The sequence below is a fragment of the Netta rufina genome (assembly GCF_964035555.1).
Source record: "Netta rufina genome assembly, chromosome: 18".
Taxonomy (NCBI): Eukaryota; Metazoa; Chordata; class Aves; order Anseriformes; family Anatidae; genus Netta; species Netta rufina.
In genome coordinates, this window is record NC_140142.1 from 11,683,189 (window position 1) to 11,705,188 (window position 22,000).

Sequence of the window (22,000 nt, forward strand, 5' to 3'; positions counted from 1 at the left end):
GCCTCCTCTGGAGGATCAACAGCTGTGAATTCAGTGTGCTTAGGAGAAATCAGATCTACATCTGAACCACAACTATTTCAGTAGTATCACGAACTTCTGTTACTCTGAAGAAGCAGTCAGCACCGTTTCTATGTTAGGAAAGAGCTGAACAGAGTCTGTTATTCACATCAAGTAGTCAGGCAGGTTTCTTCTTCTTCAGGCTGGGTTTCACTAGAACATTACTAGCCTGTAAGCCTCATGGCATCACCTTCCATCTTGACTGCTGAACCTCCTTGCTCCCTACTATCTTCTTTGCCAAGATACAGCTGTCCACATTTACTTTTCCTACTTGGCTGGACTGAATTTAAGAAGGTGTCTTGCATCTAAGAAAGGGAACAAAAGCTGCTGCCCAGCAGCGTCTGGCTCAGGGAGGAGTGAGAAAGCTCTGTGCAGCCCCCAAGGTCCGTGCAGCAGGAGGCAGGAGGTGCTCCAGGCTCACAGCAGCAGTTCCCCTGCGGCCTGTGCAGGGAGAGGCCCCTGGTGGAGCAGGCTGTCCCCCTGCAGCCCATGGGTCCCCCGTGGAGCAGATCTCCACGCTGCAGCCCCCCTGTGGCTGGAGGAGCCCCCGGTGGAGCAGGTGGCTGTGGCCTGGAGGAGGCCGCGGCCTGTGGAGAGCCCCCGCAGGAGCAGGCCCCGGGCTGGACTGGAACAGGCTGTGCTGAGCCTGCTTTGCCCGTGACGCTCCTTGTGGAGTGATCTCCCTGTCCTTCTGGCAGCCCTTGAGCCCTTGCCAGCCTCTTTTCTCCCCTTGGCGTTGGAGGAGGGGCAGGGAGAGAGCGCTTGTGCTGGAGCTCAGCTGCCCAGCTGAGGAAAACCACCACGGCTCTGTCTTGCCACTGCTGCAGCACGCTGGTAGCAGCCAGCACCGTCTGTTCTTCGAGCCTCAGCAAGCCCACAGCATCTTCCCAGAAGGGATCCCTTTCCTTCACGCCTGACAGGCGCCGCCTCCAGAGGCTGAGGGCTTGTGCCCTGTTTTCAAGCGCTTTCTCAGTGCCCCCTTCCCCAGAGAAGGATCCCAGCTGCTTGGCTTCCCTGCCCTCTGCTGCCAGGCTCCCGCAGCTGCTATCCCAGCAGCGCAGCAGCCAGCTGACAATGTGCTCGCCTGGAGGACAGCTGCAATCTTGTCCCATGGCTCGCAGGTCGCCCAGGGATGGGGATCACCTGCTTCCAGCTGCTTTTCTCTCTGCTCTCCTTTCCAACAGCCTCCTGTGCCCTGGGATGGCCCTACCTTGAGGTTGGCTGCCTCGCCTTCCTCTTGCTCCTTCCCCTTCTTGGGAGGACTTTCTGCCCTGCCGAAACGAGATGACTTCTGCATGCATTCCTTCCCCTTGTGTGTATTGGTGCCTGAGACAGCAACGGGGTCGTCACCGGAGCCAGCTGTAGGGCCTGTGCCAGGCTTGGAGGGGCTGCAGGGAACATGCCAGGGGCTGGAGTGCCTGGATGTGAAGTACTATCAGTAAAGAATTTCTTCCTAACATATATCAGAAATCTAACTTTTCAGTGTAAAGCTATTACTCCATGTCCTGTCACTCCAGGCCCTGATAAAGACCCCCTCCCCAGCTTTCCTATAGGTTGCCTTTAAGTACAGGAAGGCTCTCAGCCTGGCACACAGTAAAACTGATGGCAGATCCTTCACTATATTATTTGAATTTCACGTAAATAGAACAGACTATCAACTTGCTTAGGAGAAGTAATACAATTTCAGAACTATTCAAAACCAAAGGCATTCCAAACTAAGTTTAAGTTCAGAGGAAATCCAAAGAAAAAACTAATTTTGAAACTAATAATCAGAGACCATAATCTTCTTCGAATGATAGATTTTCCTCCTGTACTGGGTAATTTTGATCTGTCTTTAATGATCATCCAGACATGGCTTTGACACCGAGTATCTTGCTTTGCCTCTGCATTAAGTCTTCTTCTCATGTGAGGTAAATGTCCTGCTCTTATGGGATGGGCCTGGGAGACATACGCGCTGTGTCTCATGATGCTTGGATATCATCTTAATTCTGGGTGAAGATGAAAGGTCTCACTGCTTCCTGAACAGGGAAGTGGATGTCTGCAGTTAAGAACCCTCTGTCTAATCTAGCAACATGAAGGAAGGAGTTTGCTGGATTGCAAGTGACAGTGAAGAAAGCCACAGATGACATATCAAACTGATTAAAATGTTATTTAGCTCAGGGCATGGCTAATGATGTGGAGCTGGAATAGTTTGACGACTGTAATTACACTCACTATCACTGTGACTTGTTTATAGGATGGTAATGCCTAAAGGTCCCACTGGAGCCTGAAACAAGGTTGTGCTGGGCGCTGCACGTGCATATCTCAGTAGCGCTTTGATAGCTAGTGATACAAACAGACAGAACAGAGATTGAAAGGAGAAACGGGGGGACAGAGATAAGAAGATCTTCCTGCAGGTCATTTAGGGTATCAGCCAGGAGTTCAGTGCATCCAGCTCTCTAGTGCTCTGCTGGCCCAGTGAGATGAATGGAAAACATTGCAGCCTTGGAAAAATAGTGCTTCTTCTAATTCTTTGGCCAGTTTTGATGATTTAGGACTGCTCTATTTATTTATTTATTTATTTTACTTTCCCCATTTGTGCTGGAGAAGGTGAACTTTTTAAATACCTATTCTGAATTCAAATATCATTTTCATTGTTATGTTTCTGTTTTGTTGGCACTATTCATAATGACTTCTACCCTTCAGTGGAAGCAAAAGCTTATCATACCATAAAACTGATAAAACAAAACATAAAACAAAACCAGGCTTAGAATGAAATTTTTGAGGCTTACAAATACAAACTTTGAAATCTAAGGAAATGAATAATTGAGTCTGACTAAGCATCTCTGGGACTGGAGTGCAGAGAAGGCAGAGTTAAAATTCAAAATTCAGATGGGAAAAAAGCAATGAGAAAAGGTACATTTCAGAGGTTAAAAACTGCAGAAATAAAGTACGAATGACCCAAAACCTCCTTCACATAGGAAATTAAACAATAATAGTAAATGATACTTAAGCCACAGAAACCAGGGGGAACAAAGAGAACAAATTAGGACAGTTGCATACTCGAGGCAAAAATAGATCAAAAGTTAATGATGTCTCAAATGCTGCAAATCTTATTTCCTGCATCTAACAGCAACAACAATGTGATATTAAGGGCAGTGACAGGATTCCCATTGCAAATGAGGGTAGGGCACTAGGCACAACATCATCTGAGGTGAAATAAAAATCTACAGTGATTCAAGTGAAAAATGACAAGCTGATATCTACCTAGCCTATTAACAGCATTGGCACACAGAACAACAACTCAAGTAGGAAAAATACATCACAATTGTGCAAATCAGGGCTAGTCCCCAGAATGGGAGAGTAACAAATATACTTCTGTCCAGGAGAATGTAAAGAGTGATCCAGACAAGTGCAGGCCTGTTAGTTTGACATCAACGCTGGGCAAAGTTTTGTAGCAAGAAGAGATAAGACTAGGGAAGTAGCGGGTAATGTGGAATTTACAAGATAATTTATTAAAGCTAATTTGTTTCCAGAGAATTTAGTAGCTTGCCTTTGTAGGACCAGTGCTCCCCTACACAGGGGATGAACTACATCTATTTCACTTTCTGTGAGCTTCTGATACCTTAGCTATGGATTTGGGCTTTGGGGCTGCAAGTGAATCAAGGGAGTTTGCAATTGTTCACACTGTTCGAAGAGGGAATTACCGGCAAAGGAGAGGTTCCCTGTAGTGATTCTCAGAGACAGTTCTGAAACTGCAGCTGCTAAGGAGGCAAAGACTCATGGAGAAATGTAGGCTGGAAGGGAGCTCTGAAAACCCAACCTCCTATTCAGAGCAGAGATGACTTCAAATTTAGGTATGTTCAGTATGGACGTGGTGGCCGAAGACTAAAAATTACATATGAGCTTTGAGATTTCCAGGTGACATAAAGTTGGGAAGTACTACTGAGCCTGACAGAAGGATATCCCTTGTGATTGAAATGGTTCAGGTGAAGTGACATTTGATAATACAAAGCAGAGCCAGGCTCAGAGATTCTCAACAAAGGGTGTTTTTTTTTTTTTTTTTTTTTTTTTTTTTTTTGTCATGTTTGCTATTCAGGAGTTTAAAACAAACAATAAAACAACAAAACCCCATGTTCATGCACTGTTAACAGAAGAACTGAAAAAGTTAAGTGGTTATATGGTATGTATGGCTATTCTTTTTTTTTTTTTTTTTTCTCCAGTATAAATATACCTGACAGGGCAGCCCTGCCACACATTTAAGACATGAGGCAAAATTCTGCCACTTGTATTCATATTGAACTTAGGAGGAAGTGTTCACAAGACAGAAGGAACAAGTTGCCTATTGTGTGGAAGGGAATTAAAGGACATCATTCTGCTCAGCCAGATGCCAGCTGAGAGAAAAATATGATGTCTCTGTGAAAATGCATTTCTTGAGTAAATATCAAGGAGAATTAGGAAATGTGTAAGTTGGGAGATACCTCTGAAATGATGATTGCAGTTGGCTTATGAGGAACTTTGGACAGGAAATTGGTAGAAACTTCCCATTTTAAGAATAAAGTGCACCATAGATATGAAGTCAGCATTCACCTAAAGAGTAGAGGCCAACTCAAAGCCCCCACAACAAAGCAGTGGACAAACCAGAACACTAACATGTTGTGGTCTAGAGTCACACAGATATACATAAGTTTACTATACCTAAACATCTGAGGGGTTCCTTTGAGAGGCGGAGGGCTTGTGCCCCATTTCCATTTCCACTCTCAGTGTCCCCTGCCTCAGAGAAGGATCCCAGCTGCTTGGCTTCCCTGGCCTCTGATGCCAGGCTACCAGAGCAGGTATCCCAGCATCGCAGCAAACAGGTGACAATTTGAGTGCCACAGCAGTCCTCATTGCGAGCTGGACGCTCAGGGCACTTGTGGCCACCCACCTTTGTGAGCTCCAAGGCTGACAGTGACTCTCTGCTGAGCTACCACGGCTCTCGGCTGTCCCGGTGACAGAGCTTTCGGCGCTAAGCTGACTGCCAGGAGAAAAGGCTGCCGTGAAATGGCTGCTCCACAATGCCAGGAGCAAGGTCTGCTGGGCTGGGGGTTCGCAGGGGAGCTTGGCCTTGGGCCTGGCAACTGCGCCTGGAAGCCAGGGACGGCCTTGGTGTGCAGCTGGACACCTGGGCCTGAGAAAGCAAGGTCTCTTTCCAGACACTTGGTACCATCGTCACCCAGTGGCTGTCTCAGGGGGAAGAGAGAAATGCACAGCATCTCTTGCTGCCCTGCAGTGCTGCTGTCCTACGCCCTTGGGGGTCTCCGGGATAGAAAAAGGGATGGATTTTGACCCAAAACCCAGCTCCTTTCTATCAAAAGCATCACGTCCTCCTGTCTTTCTTGTATTTGGCTATGACTTTAGGAATCCCTGCAATCCCTGCAGCTGTGTCCCCTGCCAGCTTCTTGTGTGCCCCAAGCATCCTCGCTTGCAGGGCAGTAGAAGATGCAGAAAAGGCCTTGCCTTAGTGGAAGCACTGCCCTGCAGGAGCTCCAACATCCCTCTCAGCAGCACGCTGTAGCCCCCAAATGCCCCCGAAAGGGCACATTTCAGCTACTGGGAAGGAAATGAGCTCGCTCAAGGTGAGCTACCCGCTCAAGGCCCAGGTGTCTGTGAGGCGGTCTTGGCAAGGAGTCCTGTTGTGTGAGTCTGTTCTTTGCGGGTGCTCCGTCCCCACAAGGCTTGCTTTTCAAGGCCCAGGAGAGTCTTGTGGGCACTGGCCTGGGGCCCCAGGCTGAGCCAGCTGCTGGCTGGCAATCAGGGAGGCTCGCTCAGTGTCTTGGCTTGGGTTTGCGTGGCCAGGCTGTGGGAGCGGGGGGCTGCAGGGGTGTCCTCTGTGAGGAGAATGCAGCAGCTGCCCCATGGGAGCTCAGGGCCGCTGCCAGGAGGCTCCTTCCAGGAGGGACCCACCCGCTGCTGCCCAGAACGCAGAGCAAAAGGATGATGTTTGCGCCTGGGGGAGAGCCCATCTAAGAAAGGGAACAAAAGCTGCTGCCCAGCAGCGTCTGGCTCAGGGAGGAGTGAGAAAGCTCTGTGCAGCCCCCAAGGTCCGTGCAGCAGGAGGCAGGAGGTGCTCCAGGCTCACAGCAGCAGTTCCCCTGCGGCCTGTGCAGGGAGAGGCCCCTGGTGGAGCAGGCTGTCCCCCTGCAGCCCATGGGTCCCCCGTGGAGCAGATCTCCACGCTGCAGCCCCCCTGTGGCTGGAGGAGCCCCCGGTGGAGCAGGTGGCTGTGGCCTGGAGGAGGCCGCGGCCTGTGGAGAGCCCCCGCAGGAGCAGGCCCCGGGCTGGACTGGAACAGGCTGTGCTGAGCCTGCTTTGCCCGTGACGCTCCTTGTGGAGTGATCTCCCTGTCCTTCTGGCAGCCCTTGAGCCCTTGCCAGCCTCTTTTCTCCCCTTGGCGTTGGAGGAGGGGCAGGGAGAGAGCGCTTGTGCTGGAGCTCAGCTGCCCAGCTGAGGAAAACCACCACGGCTCTGTCTTGCCGCTGCTGCAGCACGCTGGTAGCAGCCAGCACCGTCTGTTCTTCGAGCCTCAGCAAGCCCACAGCATCTTCCCAGAAGGGATCCCTTTCCTTCACGCCTGACAGGCGCCGCCTCCAGAGGCTGAGGGCTTGTGCCCCGTTTGCAAGCGCTTTCTCAGTGCCCCCTTCCCCAGAGAAGGATCCCAGCTGCTTGGCTTCCCTGCCCTCTGCTGCCAGGCTCCCGCAGCTGCTATCCCAGCAGCGCAGCAGCCAGCTGACAATGTGCTCGCCTGGAGGACAGCTGCAATCTTGTCCCATGGCTCGCAGGTCGCCCAGGGATGGGGATCACCTGCTTCCTGCTGCTTTTCTCTCTGCTCTCCTTTCCAACAGCCTCCTGTGCCCTGGGATGGCCCTACCTTGGGGTAGGCTGCCTCACCTTCCTCTTGCTCCTTCCCCTTCTTGGGAGGACATTCTGCCCTTCCGAAACGAGATGACTTCTGCATGCATTCCTTCCCCTTGTGTGTATTGGCGCCTGAGACAGCAACGGGGTCGTCCCCGGAGCCAGCTGTAGGGCCTGTGCAAGGCTTGGAGTGGCTGCAGGGAATATGCCAGGGGCTCGAGGGGCTGCAGGGAACATGCCAGGGGCTCGAGGGGCTGCAGGGTGTGTGACAAGGCTTTGAGGGGCCTCAGGTCCCGCTGCAGTGGTTGAAGTCGATGCAGGGCACATCAGAGTTGTTGGAGGGGTTGCAGGTAAAATGCCAGGGCTTGCAGGGGCTGCAGGCTGCGTCACAGCTTTGCATCAGGTCAAGACGCATTTTCCTAGAACCATACATTTCCTCCTGGAGGGGCTGAAGAGCATGGAATGGTCTTCAAAATGCATAGAGCAGACCCCAGCAAATGTAGAGCTGCTGCTAGCAAGTAGGTAACTTTATTGTTCCTGTTGTTAATTTTGTTTCACAACAACAGATGCAAATATGTATCTTGAATGAGGGCAAAGGTGACCTTGGATCTGAAGCACACAGGCGTTCGCTAGTGTCCCCCCATCCGGAGTGAATCCAGAATGACTCGGAAGGAAAAATAAAGTCCAAACCAGTGCGTTGTGACAAAGAGAGTTTAATAGGGTAGAAAAAGAATAAAAACCAACAAAATAATAAATAATGATACTTATAGTTTATAATATATTAATATATAAAAATATTTAATACTATTACTTATAATTTTATAAAAATAAAACAATGCCATACTGTACAACACAGTCAATAAAGTGGATTTAATTAAATAAATAAGAAAACCAATAAATTAAATGAAAATTTAAAAATTTAAATTTAATACAAATAAAACCCATTTTTCCCATTCCAGTGAATTGCTATCCCCATCATCACTTCCCATCCCACTGATCATTTGCTGTCCCAAAGACCTCCCAGTTCTTATCCCCTTGGCATGCCAGTGCAAGAAGAGCTGCAGATAGAGGCCTTGCTGAGTGACCACCTAAGGAGAGGAATTTAATCCAGAAGGCAGGAAAGAAGAGCAATGCCCCGAAAGAAGAACCAAGTCTTGTCTCTCAGCCCTTTGGTGTCCCAAGCAGCAGTTGCCATGGCCAAGCTTTCCCAGCCCAGCTGCTGCCAGCATCTCCCCAGCTTGCCATTGCCACCTTCCTGGGTGAGGCGCGCGCGCATTTGCCATTGGCGCTGTTGCCATCCCTGTGAGTGGCAAGCCCATCCCCTAGCTCCAGCACGAGAGAGGGGAGAGGGCAAGCGAGAGGGGCAAGGGCTGAGGAGCGTGGCTGAAGCTGGAGCAGGTGCCTGCAGAGGTCTCTGTGCCTGCCTGGGTGCTGCAGGGGCCGTCGAGGAGAAGCCCGAGGTCGGTCACGGGTAGCCGTAATAGTAGGCTATGGCGTGGTCCTTCTGCCGCTGCACGAAGAATTGCACGGGGCCGATCTTGGTCTGGTGGGCCGCCCGCTGCCGCTCCTCCTGGGCCAGCTTCTTCAGGCGCTCCCGCTCGGGACGCTGCTGCGGCGTGATGGGCACCGACTCCTCCTGCTCCTCCAGCGGCGTGGGCGCTGCGTCGCGGCCCGCCCAAGGCCCCACGCAGGGCACGTAGTCCACGCGGGGCTGCGCCGGACGCTGCAGCGTGCGCGGCTGCATGGGCAGAGCTGGACGCTGCGCTTGGCCCCCCGTGGCTGGCAGGCCCAGCTCTCTGGGCGCCAGCTCTATGGCAGCATCCCCTGTTCATGCTGTGCTGCCTGGTGGTGCTGGCACCTCCTTTTCCTTGCCGCCAGCTGGGGGCCGGGGGGCAGCGGGCACAGCGCTGGAGCCTGGCACTGTCGGCGGGGCGCTGGGCATGCTGCTGGGGCTGCTGGAGGTGGGCTGCGGCTGCACACAGGCCAGCTGGCACGCTGGCCCCAGCGCCTTGGCCCTGGCCCCCAGCGGCTGCAAAGTCTCGCTGGGGGTCTTTGTCCCCGGCTGCTGGCGCTGCAGCGTCTTGGCCCCGCTGGCCTGGGGACAGAGCCTGTCCTGGGGCCGCACGGCACGGGGCTCCCCACTCGGAGTCTCCGGCAGCAGCCGCGCTCTGCGGGGAGGTGGTGCCGCTGCTCCTTGCCCCCCTGCAGCCCCCGGGCTTCGCGCTCTCTTGCTGGGTGCCGTGGTGCTGTTGATCGCCAGCTGCTGCCCGCTGCTGCCTGCTTCCCTGCTGCTGCCAGCCACCGTGCTGCTGCCACCCGTCTTCCCCTGGCACGGTCTCTTGCGGCCTTGGCCAGCCTGGCCCAGCAGCGTCTTCCTCTCCTTGCCGGGGGGGTTCTCTGTCGTCGGCCTCCTGTGCTGGCAGCTCTGCGCTGTCCCGGGGGTGCTGCTGGGCGCAGGGCGCTTGGCCCCCCGCTTGGTGCCGGTGGACGCAGGGGCAGGCGGGGGGCTCTTGAGGGGACCCAGGGGGCGTTTGGGCAGGGGTCTCCTATGGTCACTGCGGCCCTTGGGGTTGGGGCGTTTCTTGGGGGAACTCGGGGGGGATTTGGGCTGGGGTCTACTAAGGGCACTGCGGCCCTTGGGGTTGGGGCGTTTCTTGGGGGAACTCGGGGGGGATTTGGGCTGGGGTCTACTAAGGGCACTGGGGACCTTGGGGTTGGAGCGGGTCTTGAGGGAACGCTGGGGGGGTTGGGGCTGGGGTCTACTAAGGGCACTGAGGAGCTGGGTGTCAGGGAGGCTCCTGGGGGGACTCAGGGGTGGACTGGGTAGGGGGCTCCTAAGCGCACTGGGCAGGGGACTGGCTGCAGGGCTGAGCGGGGGGCTCACTGCTGGCATGACGGGGGACTGCAGCGACAGCCCACCCTCAAGCTTCTCGGGGCGCAGCCCAGGGGTTGAGGGGACCTCACCGAGGGCTCCTGTGGCTTCCAGTCCCTGCGTGCTCGGCTCCTCGATGTCCTCGCAGAGGTCGGGCAGCTGCGAGAGGAAGCGGCTGAGGGCAGGACTGCTGGGCAAATCGGGGAAGGCATCCTGGGGCTCCACGGCATCGAGCCAGCTGAGCAGCTCCTCCATGCCGGGGATGGGGATGTCCAGGTCAGCCAGGAGCTCGTCCTGCATGTGCTGCAGCTGCTGGCTGTCCCCTGCCAGCTCTGGAAAGGCCTCGGCAAAGGCATCAGGGCCCAGCTCGGGCAGCTGCGGGGGCTCCTCAGGCACCTGCGGGGCTGTCGCCGCTGAGGACGAAGCAAGAAAATCCCCCAAGACGGGCGATGTCAGCTTTCCCATGGCCCCTGGGTGTGGGGCGCCCAGTGGCCGGCTGTGCCAGCCCCAAACTCACTGTCAGGCGTCGCCGTCTGGGTGCTGGCGGTCCTTGGAGCCTGGGCAGGCTCGGGGGGAGTGGGGCCGGTCAGCGGGGTCCCCTGGTCCTTGCTGAGCCCCACGGCGTGCAAGCAGGGCTCCGGCAGCTGCCCCTGGCTGCTGCTCAGGGTGCGGGGCGTGGGGAGCGCCTGCCCCCGCAGCGGAGGCCCCGGGACGAGGGGTGGCGGGGGGTTGCGCTGGGCGGGGGCCTGCAACAGGCAGGTGCCTGCGGGGTGCAGGAGCTCCCCATGGAGCACGGCCCTGGGCCCCAGCCCCAGCGCATGGTGGGGTACCAGTGTCCCCGTCACCATGGGCTGTCCCCACTGATGGACGGGGGCACAGGGAGGAGTGGTGTGGGGGAGCTGCCCCCCGGCGGGGAGCTGCACCAGCTGCAGCTGGTGCCCCATGGTTGGGAGCTGCACCAGCTGCAGGTTTTGCTCCACAGCGGGGAGCTGCACCAGCTGCAGGTTTTGCCCCACAGCGGGGAGCTGCACCAGCTGCAGATTTTGCCCCACAGCGGGGAGCTGCACCAGCTGCAGCTGGTGCCCCACGGCGGGGAGCTGCCCCACAGCAGGGAGCTGCCCCCCGGCGGGGAGCTGCCCAAGCTGCAGGTGGTGCCCCTGGGCTGGGAGGTGCCCCCCAGGTGGCAGCTGCACCCCGGCGGGGAGCTGCAGCACCTGCCCCTGGACCCCTGGCACCACGTGCCAGACGGTGGCCTGGGGCAGCGCGGAGGGGAGGGTGGGTACCTGCGGGGGCTGCAAGGGCAGCGCCGTCGCTCCGGGGAGGGAGGGCAGCAGCCAGGCAGCCACCGTTGGCGGCACGGCTGGGACGACGAAGGGGGAGTTTTGCGTCTGCGCAAGCCGCGGAAGCCGTCTGGGGAAACCCTCTGTGGGAAAAAGGCCGCTGGGCTGAGCTCTGGGGCGCTGGGCTCGCCAGCAGGGCCGCAGCCCCGGGAGGAGCGGGAGCCGGCTGCTGGACCTGCCATGGTGGCTGGAGAGTGGGGCGGTTGCTTGGGGAACCCGGGCAACGGGGGTTCCATCCCAACGGCTCACCAGCCCCTCGCCGACATCTTGGGGAGGACTGCAGGCTTTGGACCCAAGCAGGCTGCCCAGCGCAAGACTTGGCCATGTTCATTAGAACATTACTAGCCTCTAAGCCTCATGGCATCACCTTCCATCTTGACTGCTAAACCTCCTTGCTCCCTACTGTCTTCTTTGCCAAGATACAGCTGTCCACATTTACTTTTCCTACTTGGCTGGACTGAATTTAAGAAGGGAGCTTGCAACTCTTCATCTTGTTTGCCACTTCATCATCAAACCAAATGAAAACCATTTGCCTTTAACCTCTTTATTTCAGGCCTTCTTTCCTAGTGGCCATTCAAAACTGGGAAAAAAATAGTCTACCAAGTGGGGTTTTTTTTTGATTTGATAATAAATCTGCAGACTGTTAAGTCATCAAGCACTTCAAGACTGTTTGAAATAATCTCGAGATTAATATAAAAGGAATTCCTCACACACGCTGCGGCCGCTTACCTTTAGTATAGTCGTTGGATGCGATGGAGCTGTATTTCTTGCTTTCGCCTGCACTGGAAGTCTTCCCTTCCTTGTAAGGTTGTTTACTGCTCTCACTTCTGCATTACTGACATGAAGAGCCATCTGGAGGATGGGATTCTTCCTTCTTCTCCCGCGTTATCTTCTGGAAACGAGGATCTAAGTGTTCCAAGGAGCCTTTCGTTTTCCTGGTGTTTCTCCTTTTTCTTCTTTTTCTTCTCCTTTTTCTTCTTTTTCTTACGCTTGCGATTGGCATTGTCAAAGTGAAGCGCACAGAAACACAAATCATGAAGTCTGAAAGAAACATGCAAGTTAAAAAGGGAAAAAAAGATGTGGCACTTGTTGCCTATATGAAAATTGATTTATTTTACCACAGGTGATGATTTGCAGCATGTCAGCTATTTTGTGGTGCTTTGTGCACACGCAACTTACTTTAGATGCAGCAAACTTAAGCCGTCAGATTGAAGGACCATAGGTCCTGGTTTGTACACAGATCATTAACAACGGCTAGCTCTGGAATATGTGCAAGCAGAAAAAATCTTTTAACCTAATCTGGAATGGTGTACGGATGTGATTCAAACTATGTGGTCCAAAGCTAGTGCTCTGACACAATTCAGCAAGAGCTTTCCTGTCTTCACTGATCAACCTAACAACATGATCCCCAGCCAGCTGATGCTATCTAAATAACTTAGAAACTACCAGAAAAAAAAAAAAAAAAAAAAAAAAGGAAGACATGAGAAGCACCCAGAAAAGACTTAGGATAAAAAATGCGGAGTATGCTGGAATCCTTGCTTACTTGGAATCCTTCTCTCCATGTTTATCCTTAGACTTCTTTTTCTTCCAGAACTTGTGATATTTTTGCATTTTTTTCACCACCTAAAAGCTCCTTTTCTATCTTTCTGTCTTTCCTTTCTATTTCACTTTCACTACCTTCTGCACGGGTATATTTTCTTTTTCTGTTTCCTTCTGTTTCATTTTTCTGGCGACAGTTCTCCAAATGAGCTGACACAGGTGGAAGCGCATGTCTTTCACGAGAATGTCTTCCGGAATGTTGCTGAGGTACCGAGCAACGATGCAAGTCTGCTCGGGGTGTGCTAAAGCGACGTATATCTTCCTCTCTCAAGAGGGAACCGTGAGGCCATCCGCTTTTGTAATGATAATGCTTATGTGACCTGCTGTAGTAAGTTGCAGTCAATCTGTCAAAGGCTGCATCGCCGTGAGAGAACTTTCTCTCTCTACTGTCTCCTGTCGCATGAGGTGAATAGTAATCCTTGTAATAGCTACATCTTTCCCATCTCCGTGCTTCGTCTCGATAGTATCTTTCTCTGCTCCAACTTCTTTCCCCTTTGGATCGGTAGTACCTATTGCTACCTTGTTCTGATCTTCCTCCGCTGCCAGATCTGTACTTTGAATATTTGACTGCTCTTCTGCCATTCTCAGGGCTGTTTCTTTCACGAGGGAAAGATCTGTACCTGCTTCCCTCCCAGTACTCCTGCTTGTGACTCTTTTGCTCAACAAATTCCACGCTCTGAGAACACCTCCTCTTGCTGGAAGGACCTGCTTTTTGACTCTCCTTCTCTTCACTAGGAGCATGTTCCCTCTTTCTTCGGTAATGCTCTTTGTCAGTGGTTTTAGTCTTGTCCTTTGTATCTTGGCGTCTATCTGCAATAGCTAAGGAAGAAAGATTGTTAGAGCTACATTCAGTGTCAGACTTGAGAGAGGAAGTTTGCCGCAATTTCTCACCAGGCTCAGAAGAGTCTTTGCCGTACAAAACATTTTCTTTTGAAACGAGGTCACGTTCTTTTGATCTTCTTTGTTTCTCCTTGTCTCCACGGTCATCACATTGGTACTGGGCGAGGTATTCATCATTCCCAGGAGATTTCGGAGGTTCCGCAACACTGCATAAAATAAAAACCCATTTCTCACTTCTGCTGAAGGACGTGAATATTAAGAGTAAAACCTTCCAAAGGCAAACAAACAAACAAAAACCTCTGGACTACAGGAACCCTCGCAAAGATATGCCATTTAGAAACCTCTCCTGTGATTAGGACACCTTCTTCAGCTCCCAGAGAAAGTGCTTTTTCCCCTCTTGCTTCTGAAGCCATTGCACTAAAAAAGCAAACGCATCTGTCTCCTTCCACCTGCTGCTCTGAGAAAAAAGGCATAGGGGCGAGCGGGGAACAGCCAATGTTTCTCCAGACAGTGGAGAAAAACGGAAAAACATTCTATAAAGGAACACAAGTTCTCCTTGAGGCACCAACCTGCATCAGAGTGATATGCTCAGTGCTGATCATTAGTTCTGTTCGTGACACTGGACACACAGTATGGAATTGTACTAATTTAAATCCTTCCATTAAATACTATTAGTAGACAGATAAAACTGTAACGAACTTCCATAAAGTCTTGTCTTAATCAGACTGTGCTCATTTTACCTCATTTCCTCTGACAAGCTGTTCAGCTGGCTGGCTGTGAAGGACTCCGTGATGACTTCTCGATTGACTGAAGGCATAGCTCCAGGCATCTGCAATTAAAACGCACAAGTCAGCAGACAAAAAAATACTATTTGTAGTAGTACTGAGGACTAGTCTTGTCAGAATTTCTCCATTAAATGGTAAGCAAGACCGCTGTGAGTTGTATGCATTATCTACACTTCAAAGATAACCCCGACTCACCCCCCAAAATCTACTTTATGAAACTTAGGAATTTTTATCTCAGCTGAGCTTAAGTTGACAAGTTCTAATGTAAGCTCAGGTCTGCAAATTCTAAGGGGATAATACCACAAAGTCTTACGATCACATGTGTGCTGTGTTTTCTCAGTATTTCACCTGAATTAGGAACACAATAAACACTCCCGAATACATCGTAGGTGAGAAATTCTCGATGGAGCAAATCTATGTTTCAAGCAATCCATTTGTTTTAGAAAAGAACATCTCAGAAGGTTTAACAGGTTCAACTCGGCAAGTGGAATCATCAAGTTTCAGTCCGTTTTCTTTAGATTCATTAACTAGCCTAATAGCACCATTTAGTGAATCTGTTTTTGGCAGCTCATGCTGGGATCTTCCTTTGTCAGCATTCTGACAGGAAGAATTGGAATGCTGCAATGTACGGACTACCTTTCCAACCAAAATTCCATTAGAGGACATTGCATTGCATTTCAAATTCCTTTGAAATAAGCCCTTTGACTCCTCCTCAGATTTTCCTGAAGATTCTGCACCATAAGGGACTGTGTTATCAGAGCTGAGTTTAGGATTTTCATTCACTGTTGGCTCCACAAAAATTTCATCAGAAACTTTTTTGTTTGTTTGCATTTGCTTCATTTGCATTACCAAATTTGTAATTGTGGATGAAGGAACAGCCTGGTAGAGATCTTCATCCTCCACAGCACTGCTAAGAAAGTCAGGCTGTGACACAGTCTGACGAGCAGGCAATTTATTGTGAATACTGATGGTGATCTTCTGTTTTCTTGACGTATCAGTAATTGAAGGCCTGGTAATTGCCTGGTTTTGAACACAGGCCATTGGTGGTGCTGAAGATGGCCTTTTTAGGGTGACACCAGTGGTCTTTGCGTCCTCTTTTATGGATCCATTTCCATTTAAACGGCTTGAATTCTGTATTTAAAAAGAAGAAATTGCAAGACGGATTAACGCAAACACTGCATGTAACATTTTGAAACACAAAACTCTCCTACTGAGTGTTTCTACAAATGGTCTTAACACCTAAAAAGAAAAACACACTGCCCTTTAAGGATAAATGCAAGTCCAATAAGCGTATTCAATTCCTGCTTTTGGTTTACTGCAGATTGGTATCAAATTAATATCATCTTTGAAAACCAGCCAAGCAACTTAACATTACCTGCTGCTATTCCCAAATATATTTATTTTCCCCTTTAAACATACCCTGAAAAGCCTGAAGTAATCGTTCTGGTGCTCAGGAATAAGACAATGAGTTTTCCCTGTCTTAGCTAAAGTGACAATGATAGGAAAAACAAGTCCTCTTTTAAATGATTTGAGGATTAGTACACTCTGCTTAAATAGTCAAAGAGCGTAGCTCTCTGTGCTTTAGAAAGCTGTCTTGGAGCTATAAAGTAATGGAGTCGCATGGCTGCACAATTTAGCAGTAACCACTGTTTGAATGACTCTGGCTGTAGCATGAGGGCTGTGAAGAAAGCTGCAGCGTGGGAAGGAAAACAAAACTAAGATGCCGAAAACCAAACAAAAAACCCCACACCAAACCCCAAACCCACTAGCAGTTTGGTGCCGTTATCTGCCCTCCCGCTTCCCTGAATTACCTTAATCATATGAGGAAGAAGTCGTGGTCCCATAAATCCAGCCTGCTTACTATTAGCCCCCTGCTGACCAGGAGGGAATGAACAGGGATAAGATGGTGCTGGCAAGTAAAACGCACGTTCTCCAAGTGTCAAATCATAGCGCCTTCAGAAAAGAGCAGTGATCGTAGTTTAGTTTTTCTTTCAGCCTACTCTTGGATTAAATCCCATCCTATCATTTTAGAGGAACAGCTCATACGATATGGAAGCCTTCTCTACAGATGACCTTCATTTCTCTCCTTCTCTAAATTAGCCAGCTACAGATAACACATAGATAGCAATTTACACAAGTGCTGCAGTTTAAGGCCAAGCAACAAAAGATAATAAACGACACAGAGAATTTCAGGTTAGACAGAACTGAATTAGACAAATAATAATCTTCTCCTGGGATAGCAAGAAAAACACTTGCAAAACAGAAAAATATCAATAACAGGAAAGTAAATCTCTTCTGAACACATTTTAAGATTTGTTATTACCTGATATAAAAAAGTACGTAAGCTTGCTGACCAAGAACTCTTTTAATGTCAGTACGCACTACTTTAGCATCATTCATCTGATACCAAAGTCCATTACCAGCCTGCAAATAAAGACAACGATTTCTTTAGGTGAATTGCACGTTTTCCAATTGAAATCACGGATAGGAACAAAATACACACATGTCAAATAAAAATATAATGAAATCTTTTTCCCTAGAAACAGTAGCTGCTAGTCATGCTTTAATTGGTTTGCCAGCACAACCTTTACCCTGTTAGAAATGCTGTTGACTTCTACCTTTACATAGCATATATAGTGTCCTGAGTGACAGCTGACACCGTGATGTACCAGCACCGCGTATAAGGCATAGAGCAGTGGTTCTCCCATTGACTGCGACATGTAGGCTCTCAGGTCCAAATACTCCAGATATTTCACCTCCTAAAGAGACACCAAGAAGATAGAAAAATTATCCCAGAGTACTTCGTGGACTAGCCGGAGAAAAACACTTCCAAAAAACACAGACTAGAATTTATTTCTAGAATATATTTCTAGAATATATTTCTTGATTCACTACAAATAAGTCTTCCCATAAACAACGGTTAAGACTAGAAGTTGCAGAGAACTGTTTCCTGATGAATCAGCCTTCTCAGAGGAAAGCATATGCTTCTTGTCAAGCGGGAACTTTATTGATATTAAGAGAAAGAATAAGCCATAGTCGTTAGTCTACAATTATTGTCTGAAAATATTAACAACTTTCAGCTTTGGGGGATGTCCCATTACACAATGATATAGTTGCATTACAGTGGTAAATATACCTTGTTGATCTTTCCACCTGTGAAATCTGCAAATCTTTTCAGTGATATTGTGAGAACCTTGGAAGAACGGTGTATGGTAAATCTCTTGGACGCAGGAACCATCTTTTTACACCTTAAAAACAAGCAGAGATAAGTGTTTGAAGGCATCTTCTTTTTTCGCCCCCAAAACAAACTCCTTTTAATGTCTCACGCATGCCTATGCTATTTGAATGATATTTACTTGCATAATAGGTTGGTCTTTTTTCTTTTCATAAACCCACGCACTGCGTGTCAGGTTTGTTAATACACAGAAGAAGGTAAATTTTCCCAACAACTCAGAGCATAGCGGGAACAGGAATCTCTCACGAAAGGGTATTACCAGGTTGGATGGCAAGGTACCATTTCTTGGTCTACAAAAGTGGCTATTTGAACTCCAATCCTGGATACATTCTTTCAGCTTTCAAGGGAAATACAAATACTGAAAGCGGAACGAGAGAGCCTTGGTCCCCAGGACTAGAAATTGCAAATAATCTCCCAACATAGGTCGACTATCAACATCAAAAATACAACAGAAGCACATGGTCATTCTACAGGAGGGAAACATTTAACAGTAGGAAGTCTTCATGTACTGAGCTTGTCTGGAAAGACACTGAAACCATCTGCCATCCTTTGAAACAAAATAGTTCAGTTTGACACATTGCCCGCTCCAAGGTAGGACCTACGGTGTAAGCAGTGAAAATTAGCCACTAGCCCAGAGAACAACGGAAACTGGGCAGTTTACATCAAGAAAAGTACTGTCGAGAGCTAATAAATAGAAAGAACAAAAGTAGCTCTTTTTGAATTCTGATGGCAAAATACAAGCCAGAGAATTGCAAACCCATAGGGAATGCCTATGAACAAGACTTCCCCCCTCCAAAGAAACAAAAATCCAAGTCTTTTATAAACTTCCACAAAACTTGTAAGTAGATCCAAAGTTTAGAGGTAGTCCAACAGAGTCATGCAACATAGAAAACTGACGTCAAAATCTTACTCGCTACATTTATAGCAATTCTCTCCATCCAGCTCTTCAGGTTTCACAAAGAGTTCCAGAGCTCTGCTAACAGATGAAACCGCCTAGAGCAGTGAGAAAGAAGAGCGTAAAGTCACCGTAATTCAGAATTCCACAGACATACTAGTAGTTTATAAGAGAATCTTACTAACATACTCAAGCGATCTACTGTGAAGAAGGAGGCAGAAAGAGCATGCTCAGCATTGACCTCACCTGGAAGGCATTTGACTTTGGAACAAATACTTTTCCAGTAGCCTAGACAGCATCTATAGTGTGCTTTGTCATCAATACTGGGGACAAATTCATCAGTCTAACAATTAGATGTATATTCAGGTAGAACAACAAAGAAGTATGACAGCATTATAATTTTTGCAGAAAGAGAATTCTTTTCCCTTAAACCCAATGCAAATGTGGAGACTATTTACATGGGTTCCACGGAAGGACAAAGTCCAATCCACTTCCTTAGCACCACCAAGCTCTTATGTTTTAACATTATATGTGGTTTGTTTTTTTAAGTTAAACAAGTTTAATTTAGAAAGTTATGCATGTACTTAAACATCATGAATTATATTTAGAAAACATCCTACCTTTATATCCAAAGTGATATCAAGAAATGCCTCATACGTATCCGAAACTGCTTTGCAATTCAAGCACTTCACTGGAAACAAAATATAAATGCTTAACATTATGTGAAGGAGACTAACTGTCCAAATTCAAGTTGCTGACAGATGCTACTTTAGACAAACTACAGACTGCTTTACTACCGACAAAAGACACAGATCAGTTCTAAGGACAGGAATATTTTTTCAAGTACCTCTCGATCTTAGAAATCCTCCAAATATTTGATGAATGATGGTGGTAGCTTGAGAAGATCTGTCCAATCTGGAAATAAATTATAATCAGACCTCAGAAGATTTAAGGCACAGAGTTAACTCTTCAAAGAGTTTGATGAAAACCAAGGATGATGTAGACTTTCGTTGCTGATAGTAAATAAGGCACTAAAAGGTGCTAGAGATCATTTCTGAGAGTAAATAAAGGACTAGAAGGTGCTAGAGAATGTATGAAAGTGAACTTGTTTATGCTTACTCGGTGCTTCCGTTCAAGCACGCTTCCTGCATAGCATCAACAGTATAGCGCAAGAACTCGTGTGCGTCTTCTTGACTGCCAAAACGGAAATGTTGTCCTATTCCTAAATAAGAAGATGATAGTATTGACCTCATTTAAAAATGAAATCGTTCTTGTATTTCTAAAATCTCTCTTCATTTGAGTGTTAAAACCACTTAGACACATCAAATGATTATTTGAAGATTACAAGCTATCGAAAAGAAACACATCTGAAGCCACTTACGACTGAGATTACTGATAACATGCGTGGGCTCGATGGCATCAACAGTGCAACGCAGGGCCTGGTTAATGTGAGTCTCCATCGTGCACATCATGCAAAAATCTTGTTCACGACCTGAAGAGTGAAAGAACAAAGCATCCCAGTCCAGCGAAATATCCACAACTACAAACATCTAAGTACAATTTAAACTATAGATACAATATCCACTCTCCTTGCTACATTCTATTCTCCCAAGATGCCAATGTCCCAACAGTCTTGTAACATTTCATTTCACACAACTTTACAGAATAAAAATATCCACTAAGCCTGTATTCAAATGCATGTTGTGATGAGAAATCTAAAAGACTACTGCAAAGTCGCAGTTGTAAAGGCTGACAGGAATGTGAACTCCACAGCCTGCAAAATGTATTACTCTCTAAAATTACTACTAAATGCATTACTGTCCAATGCACTTCATTATTCCCATGAAGCAATAAATGATCCTTTAATAAACAAACAAACAAACAATCAAATAAATAAATAAACCATGGTGCATTAATTGCACTCCATATGCTATTCGGAGCCCACTGCTAATACAGTGCTCAAAGCCAGCTTCTACAGGTAAAATCAGGCAAATAAGCTTATCTCACAGAATCACTGCTGTTCTTTCACCTTCAGAGCTATCCAACAGATTCAAAATACTGTTAGAAAGTACTCACATGACTGGCTGTGCTCAAGAGAAAGCATGTAATTGGCAAGTGGGGGTGTGTAGGTCAAACACTGTAGAGTAGCATTAAGAAAACATGTGTTGCCAAGATTGTACAGGCCAACTCCAACACTTTGTGTTTCTCGCCAATCCATACACATCTTCTCAGGTGGAAAAAGAAGGCTCTGTGGCGGAGCAATTCCATCATTAACGACTGCAAGAAAGTTAAATTTAAAAAGAGATCTTGTTTGTTTGTTTCTAAGAAAGGTATTTAAAAAAATACTATTCTGCAGGAGCACCTAGAGGAGCTAGCTACAATCCAAACCAGAAAAACTTATTGCAGACAGCTTTAATACCACCAAATTCAAATTGGCTGGTCAACACAATGTTTTGGGGAAAAAAAAAAAAAAAAACAAACAACTTTAGTCAACCATTTTAATTTTTCTAAGGCAAGGCTAACTGCCATTCTGTTTGTAGCACCTAATGCCAAGTTCCTCTCCATCTATAATCTTTAACCTGATTAACTCAACTACTGTTTTTTTCCTTATTATAACTTAAACCACAAACTTAGACTTGAAATTATACGGTAAAAACATAAAAACTAGGAACTAGGAATGACGGTACCCCTACAGATACCAGATCTTTTCCTGAGCAATGTTATCATTCAAAAAACCTGTGAAAAATGGAAGCTGTGAATAGCAACAATCAAACACTTTTCTTTGCAAAACAGAAAAGACATGGAGGAATCTGTGCATTACAAAAAGCTCCCCATATTTCTCTGTTGACTGTAAATATATCAAAATTAATTTCTGTAACATCAGTCACTTCAGTTGCCTTAGGGGATTCGCTTTTGAAGTCTTTGTTCACAGTAGTCCCCTTCTCTATCAGTGCAACAAGTAAGAACTGCATTTTCTACTTTTGCTTTGAAGACAATGGAGGCAGGATAAAACGCACACTTACTTAGATCTCTTGGGGCAAAAGCCTTAGATTTTTCAGATGATCTACAGTAAATAGCACCTCCACGTCCTTGGGCCACAGAGACTTGGCTTGAATCTTCTGCAGGCACTATCCGGCCCCAGTTGGCGGTGCGTGACATCAGTATTTTAGTACTTGGTTTCTTGGATTTGCCAGACCGCCTTGAAGAGGGCTTTTTAGGCTTTGAAGATTTGGGCTTCTTAGCTACGGTCATTGTTCACATCTGCAACAGAGACAGAAGTTCTGGCTGACGTAAGAATATCAAGAAGCATTCCAAGAAGAAAAGAGTAACAGAAGTCCTGTCACTTAATCTCAAAGAAACAGCCTTAAGAACTAAATCGCTGGTATGAATGATTTAAAAAGAATCCCCAAACTAAACACACAAAGTGAAAATTTCCATCTAAACTCTATCAGTACTACTTTTCGCTTCTGCAGAACTAGTGGCTGATGCCATTTCTTTCCCTTC

At 48.0% G+C, this 22,000-nt stretch overlaps 1 pseudogene across 1 annotated transcript; it reads right to left on the reverse strand.

Moving 5' to 3' along the window:
* Window positions 1-12,621: 12,621 nt before the first annotated feature.
* LOC311216490 (ubiquitin carboxyl-terminal hydrolase 42-like) lies at window positions 12,622-21,748 on the reverse strand (annotated as a pseudogene). The gene is made up of 14 exons: window positions 21,520-21,748; window positions 20,573-20,773; window positions 19,878-19,988; window positions 19,616-19,718; window positions 19,344-19,411; window positions 19,117-19,187; window positions 18,512-18,594; window positions 17,503-17,614; window positions 16,985-17,125; window positions 16,690-16,790; window positions 16,178-16,319; window positions 14,790-15,497; window positions 14,322-14,410; window positions 12,622-13,316 (listed from the first exon to the last, which is right to left on the reverse strand). The product of its transcript is annotated as a ubiquitin carboxyl-terminal hydrolase 42-like (transcript).
* Between the last annotated feature and the right edge of the window lie 252 nt (window positions 21,749-22,000).